This window comes from Anopheles darlingi, chromosome 2 (assembly GCF_943734745.1).
Source record: "Anopheles darlingi chromosome 2, idAnoDarlMG_H_01, whole genome shotgun sequence".
In the NCBI taxonomy this organism is placed as follows: Eukaryota; Metazoa; Arthropoda; class Insecta; order Diptera; family Culicidae; genus Anopheles; species Anopheles darlingi.
Window position 1 is genome coordinate 29286903 of NC_064874.1, and position 7500 is coordinate 29294402.

Consider the following 7500-nt stretch of genomic DNA (forward strand, 5'->3'; position numbering starts at 1 on the left):
TGAGCCATTCGTGGTGCTCCATTACCTGGCATTTTTACTTTGCTTTGCATTCGTCGTCCACGCTACGTTGTCTTGATGCTTCTCTTATTTTTGCCTCCCGAATTGTTACTTACGGTTTCAGTAATATTAGATATGCAGTTCGTTTTCTCAGTTGTACATCAAACACATCACCAGAATAAGGTTTTTGAGTTAATTGATAATGTGGAGCATAATTTTATTGTGATTTTTTAAGTATAATGGTTAAATAATGATAAAGAAATCATATAAAATGCACCTCACAGAGCTGCGACATTGTTTGATTGATTGAAACTTCTAAAGCTCGGTTGTCTTATTTATATTATAGCACCATTTTTACATACGCCTTGATTAATACCTTGAGTTTAATGTTAATTGTTCAATTGCTAATTTAATGGTTAATATACTGAGTACATGGCGTTCAACATCATTAGCAGGATGAATACAAATTTATAATCAGCTTAGATGAGATGCTATGGAGCTTACTGCACTTCTCAGCCATTCTACTATCATTTTTACTTCAAATTATATCTCAACGTTAACATCCATTACTCCCAAGTAAAATAAAGTTTTTACATTTTATGATACAACAAATACTGAGCAATCGAATTAGACAATTTCACAAAAGGTGAAGACAAATCATATGACCAATTACATAATGCTTCTACAACACACAACGCAAGAACAAAAACGTGACTGTGTGACGTGAAAACGTGAGCTTTAAAGTCTAAAACCACAAGCTGCCTCAAAAATTTCAAGAACCTAATATGACACTACAAAAAAATTCATTTAACATTGCGCCTGCAGCAGCATCCTGCACCGTGAAGCCCTTCCTGGCGCATCATAAAAGAAGATTCGTCTGGCGTCATCTCTGGCATCGTCTCTTGTATCGATCAGGACAGCTTACGCGGAAGCTCTTTACTCCGGGCCTCGGCCAGCTGTCGCACGCGCCACGGTTGCTATGATGCAACCGTTTTTGCATCATTTGCACCCCTTTTTTCCGTGGTTGGACCCCGAGCTTATGGCCGGCCGGCTGCAGGGCTGCCGCGAAGGTCCTAATCCGGCCGCTTCCCGCGGTTCCCCGAACCCTTCACCCGGGAACCGCATGGTGCTTCAAACGCTTAATTCGATTTATGCATGCACGCATGCACGGAGGAAGGGGAAAGCAGAATCCTTTGCATACGTGCCACAACCCCTTGAAAGAGCGGCAGCAGCAGCAGCAGCGGCAGCAGAGCGACCGTTGCCGGATTTTAATCAATAACCAATCAATAGGACATGCACAGCTGTTCCGGCAGCAATTCCACGCTGCGCGTCGCGTCACTTCCTGCTGTGGTCTCGCACCGTGAATTTGTTTTTCTACTTCTTGTTGCTGTTGTATTCTCTCGAGGAGTCTGGAGAGAGAGAGGGAGCGAGAGAAAGGGAAGGGAAGGGTTTCATGCCTCGAGCGAGACCCACTGCTGGATCGGTTGAACGATGAACAGCCGGATGTTGCTTGACTAAACAGCGGCGTAATGGTTCCAGGGAGCGGGTTAATCGATCGATCTGAGCGGCATACACACACACAGCGGTGGTTGGTGAGCGCAGAGACCGACCGGATGACGCATTCCCGGGGTGTTATTCCGTCTGGTGTAAATGAGCAATCGATTCACGGCGCTCGCGCCATGCCTTCGAGACTGTCTGCGGCCAAGCTTCCATTTTGTATCGTCCAACCAACGAACTCCAATACATTCGGAAAAAAGGAAAAACCCAAGACTCACCTCAGGTTTCAGGGGTGGAAGGATGGGCCTGGCCAACTGAACAGAGAGGATTCGAGGATTGTTTAGTATATCGTTGTGGTTGTGAGTGTAGCCAAAACAAACTCTGAAGGAAAGGAAAGGATCCGTCGGTCGGTTGGATGGTCATGGCAAAAACAAACAACCTCGATGCCCAACTGGCGACGGACGGGCGGTCGCCACTCGACCCTCGACGACGGGAGTATATGACCAGCACCACACCGGCCACCGGTGCACGTGTGTATGTGTGCGTGTGTGTTTGTGTGCGAGAAGGCAAACATCGGGACCGAACCGAAAAGGCTGTCCGGCGAAACAAGTGCTCCGGATGTGGGTTCACCCGGTCCCGGACATGTGTGCTTGCTTGAGGCGCCCGTGTGTGTGTGTGTGTGTGTGTGTGTGTGTGTGTGTTTAGGGCAGCACATTTAAAAGGAAAACTTTCGCCTCCACTACCTCAACCCACGCTCCCTTTCCCCCTCTCTCAGGGTGACTGAATTGAAAGGATCGAGCACAGGAATTCGGTTTGCGGTACGGCAGCCTCCTCCCGTCATGTCCACGTCCCTGTCCGTCCCTGTAGTGGAGGGCACCCGTTTTTGCACCCGAGGAAATGGCCGGCCAAGATGGTCGCTGTCCGAAAACCCGGGTAAAACCTTTTCGGTCCGGTAGCCAACGCCAACAGTGGGTCGAAAAACTCAAAACACCCAAACCCCCAAAAACTAAGGGAGGTGAGGGGGGGGTCCTCGAAGAACAAACATGGATCATACGGAGGACACCCTCGGACGCAGCCGGTGGTACGGCTGGCCGGAGGCGTTAGCCAGCAGCAAAAACGATGTCTGCTTCTGTTGGTGTTGGTCGGCCGGTCGGTCGGTTGGGTGGCCTTTTATTATTCTAATGGGTTTTGCCGGTTTTCTGCAAAAAGGAAAAGGTTCTCTCAACTGTTTCGGGAGGGGGTGTGTATGAGTGTGCTCATGGATTGTGGTAAGTTAAAAATGGCTAATGTGTATAAGAGGATTCCGTGTCCTCTGTGTGGGTCCCCAAGTAGGGATCGTGCTCTAATGTAATGTCTTTCTGCATTTTAGTAGTGAGCCAAACGATGGAGAAATTTGTCGAAAAACTAATTTAAAACAACAACAGAATACTAGTTGAGGTTCATTGAGCTATTCCGATGCCGTTCTGACCAGTTTTCTAACCATAGCTCGCTTCAAACCAATTGAATTTTGGTCGATACATTCTCCATCAATGTATTGACAAATTTTCAGATGTTCTTAGTAAACGACACACTTTAAATATTTATTTTCTTTTTTTGCTTTACCTTTAACGTCGAAATATCCGCTTCGAAACCTTTGAAACCAGTTTTCACAATTTGTTTTTATCCAACAAACGACAACTTTCAGCTTACGTTTTCATCAAATGACGAAAGGTTATGAAACTTTCCCGCAAAACAGACTTTTCATGCACAAAACCTGACATTTTTTTAACACTAGAAAAAATGTGTTTTCGCTAATAAAATGAGCAATTACATATTGCGTTGTAAAGGTGTTTGTTTGTACATTAAAACCAAATTACAAACATGGCTGAGAACCTTCTACTAACTGAGTGGTGCCATTTTTGAGCAACATTGAGAAAACTTATATTCAAAAACCTTCTGAAGTATCTTGACGTAGTTTCCTTTGTTGTTTGTTGCAAAGCATTGCAATGTATTTTTCACCGGACAGGAATAGAAAAGCACCAAAAAACAAAGCCTCCTAGATAGCTACCCTAGACCAACAGGAGAACCAGTTTTCCTCGATCTGAAGGCATCTCTAGTTCTAGTTAGCCACGCGGCGCTGGCCCCGTGCAACCTAACCTCAAAAACTAATTCTATCCAACTGCTTCGACGATCGACTGCGGTGAACACCTAGCGGAATGACATTGCCCGTTGCCCTTCTGCCATGACACTGCCCCGTCTTCGTCTTCACCTTTTTCACTTCACCCAATCGACAGGTCAGCCCTCAGGTCCAAGGAGCAGCCCGGCAAGGAGTGCCATTAATGCGGATAGAAAAAGGAATTTTAATCACTTTGATTTATCCCAACGCTTCCCATCGGACCAAGCCATTCGTTACCCTTTTTCCCACCCGGAACCGATTCCTTACCCCTTACCGAAGGTTGGAAAGGCGTCTTCCGGCCTGTGCTTTCGACCGGGCACTGGCGGGCATTTTGAAAAACGAATGACCAAAAGTCGTCTCTACATTAGCATGCCCATTGCCGGGGCCATTTTCACCGGGGTGCGGGCATAAGGGAACGGCGTAAACGAACCATTTTCAATTCGACCTTTCCTGGTCTTCGAAACGGCATCGCCATCGTCGCCATCGGGACATCCCCTAGTCTCTCTCTCTCGTCTTTCCGTTAGTTACGTCAGCTTAAAGCGCCTTCTCGGCCATCGCTCCTTGCACATAATCAACCCCTGCCCCGGTGCCCGGTGGTGGTGGTGGTGGTGGTGTGCCGGCCAGTCATGCGAATCGCCAGGACGAACAAGCCGACACACATACACACACGCACACATACAGGCCAACAGGGGCATGTGTGCGTAGGTAGGTGAAGGAAGTCCGGTTTAGGAATCCGGAAGAAATATGAAAAGTTCTTAAGTCTTTGATTTAAATTTCGGTCACCGTGGGGTGGATGGTGCGCAGAGGGGGACCCTGTCCCCGTACAGCCCTTCCGGACGCCCCGAAGGACAATATTATGCTTGAGTGAACCGGCTCGTATGTGTCCCGGGCCGGCCATGTGTGTGTGTGTGTGTGTGTGTGTGGTGCTGGTCCGTCTGCCATGTCTTCAAGCCATCGGCAGCCCATGTTCGGTTCTTCGGTCCGTCCGGGAGTGAGAGTTGCTTATGGTCAGGGGCTAAGTAGGTGACATTATTTAAATTCGGGCGTGGAGAGGACGCACCAGACCGAGGCGCTGCCACTTCCTTCGGCCCCAAAGGTGGATCAAAATGAAGAGTTTTCGATTTTTCAACGTATTTATTAGCTAAAGCCATCGACCGAAGGACGGCCACTATATAGCGCTCAGGCTCAAGGGAGTGGCCGCCGAGGGGCCACTGAGGGGAGGCCACCGAAGGGACCTGAAGAACCCGGGACCCACTCATGCATGGAACGGACTTTCTCGGAAAATAGCCAATTTCGTCTTTGAAAGCATGATGAATGGGAAGCGGTTTCTTTCGGAACCCCTCGACAAGGAGTCATTCGATGAGAAGAAGCAGGTTGGCCAGGACATCGACACTAACACGGGACGCAGGCTGGCGCAAAGGATGGAGGATTGTTGGAGGATTTTTCCGGCTAACACTCCTTCGGGACCGCCCTTCGGGAGGATGGAGGTTGCTGGAGGATTTTGAGGCCAAACCCAAAATTAATACATCGATGGCTAGGGGTGGCGCTGGTGGTGGTGGTGGTGCCTTGGATTAAGGCGCTGGCACTATTAATAAGCGAAGTGCTCGTCGTATGTTGTGGGAGCCGTTCGTTGTTTCGTGCTTCGATTAGTACGCCTTGAGCCGAACGTGGGCCAAGAAGTCACAACGTTGAAGACTGTGAGGCCCGGGGGGTAGGTAAGTTGGCCTTTTCTCGTTGCACATGAGTGATCGGAGGTGATTGAATGATTAGGGGTATATTAGAGTTTTCGGTCAGCACGTGTGAAGCAGAGACGATATTAGCTCTTTAGCTCGAACGTTTAAAACACTGTTTAAATGCCACCTTTCCGAGCACGACATTGCCAGAACATTTGTGATTAGAATTTCAGTGATAGTAACAAGTAGTTTTTAAACATGGATTGCACTATATACAAGATATTTCTTTAGTTAACAAAATCATATTTAAATTTTATGTTACGCTGTTCAATCAAACATGAGTTTTAGATTAAATTTCAATGAATAACTTTATGAATCATACACTTATAGCTAAATTGTCGTTTGGTTGCATTGATGTTATTTTAGAATTAATTATTTAAGTTAACTTGTTATCGATAGTTTCATCTGTTTTTACTGCGTGCTTCGCTCGAATAAATTTACTTTTTATTTTAAAACCATGAATTCTTAAACCTCTAATCGAGATAGTGTTGTTTAAGTGTTATTCTGTTATATGAGCAACCATGGATGATCCACACAATGTGATGCAAAAGGCACAAGATTAATGGAAAAAATACAAACATGAAGACAAATTTACTTTGACGCTATTACCAGTTTGATAAGGTTTTTTTTTTAAATAAAAATTGGTTGCTTATTTAGGATCTTATTTAGGACGTTAATGCTTTTAAAGCATAATACAGTCTTACAACCAGAATACTAACGGATTGATTGTAAACTAACAAATCAATTTATTTTCCTACGCTCCTACGGGTCACACTCAACCAAATTGGCGACTTATATCACGCTGCTTTTTTACAAGATATTTTAATGCATGTTAAACATTTTAATGCAGGTTAGCTGATTAGTCACAGAAATTCTATTGTTACTATTCAAATTGCACAACAAGGAAACTAAATAAATTACGAGGTACACGGGTTATTGGTAATACATTTCGTGGAAAAGTTAAATGTTTTAGTAAATTGCAGTTAAAGGTTCAATTCTGTTGATTTAAATTTAACCCAATATTTTTTTATACCTTTCTTTGCTACTAATGTGTTGCTAGTATGTCTACATTCAATATCAAATACGACGGCAATGATTAAGAATTGCAGTTGCTAAATTACAGCGAAATTTATATTTAATTGCCTTAACATTGAAGATGCTATTGATCCTAGTAGTCGTGTGAACTGTAAACTGTAAGTAAAATGAACATGAAAATAACCAAATGTAAAAGATATATTATCTTCAGCGTCAGAGCAACAAATGGTTATATATTTTATTTTTAAACTATCAACCTTCACCTCATCTAACATCCAGGCATCGGCATAATAAAGGCAATTCAAATGTGACGGGTATGAATATGAAATCGAGCGAAAACCTAATGGAATGGCACAAATCCTGCGACACCATCAACCCACCTTCATCATCGACCAACCCAGCGATCCCGGGGACTACATATCGGGCTGGAGGGTAGCATAAATAATATCTAACGAGAGGATTTCCAACGTCCCATCCAATCCCATTCCATCCCATCCAAACGTCCAGCGTCCCTCGAAGATAACGGAAGTGTGAGTGATGACGATAACGGGACAGCCAGGACCGGACCGGACCGACCGAACCGACATGTTTGAGGAATGAAAAATCAGATACTCGGCACCCGCCAACCCTACGTGTATGGTCGCCGTTGGTCGCCGGATTATTTATCGCTTTGGAAAATATAAATAATTCCAGCCTCGATCCCCGGTCAAGCATTATGCTCCCTCTCTCTCACTGACAAACACACACTCATACCCACAAATGGATGCATGTGGAGGAGGGTTTTTCCGCTATATGTGGTTTGGCTCCAACTGGCAACTAGGGAAAACCGATGTTGGATCTTGGCTGTGGAATTGTGTGGAATGCTGGTGTACAAGATGCCAGGTCCGGCATCTTTGGGGTGGTGGTGGGGAGGTTGGTTTTCCGATGAAAAATAGCAAACGATAACGACTTTGGACAGCCTCGAGTGCCCGAGTGCTGTGAGTCCATTTTCCATTTGCCCAAAAAGGGGTAACGCCGGTCACGAACCCAAGAAAAAGGGACTGTCCTCGTATGTTTGTGTCCGCTTGATTCGTTCGGAGCGAA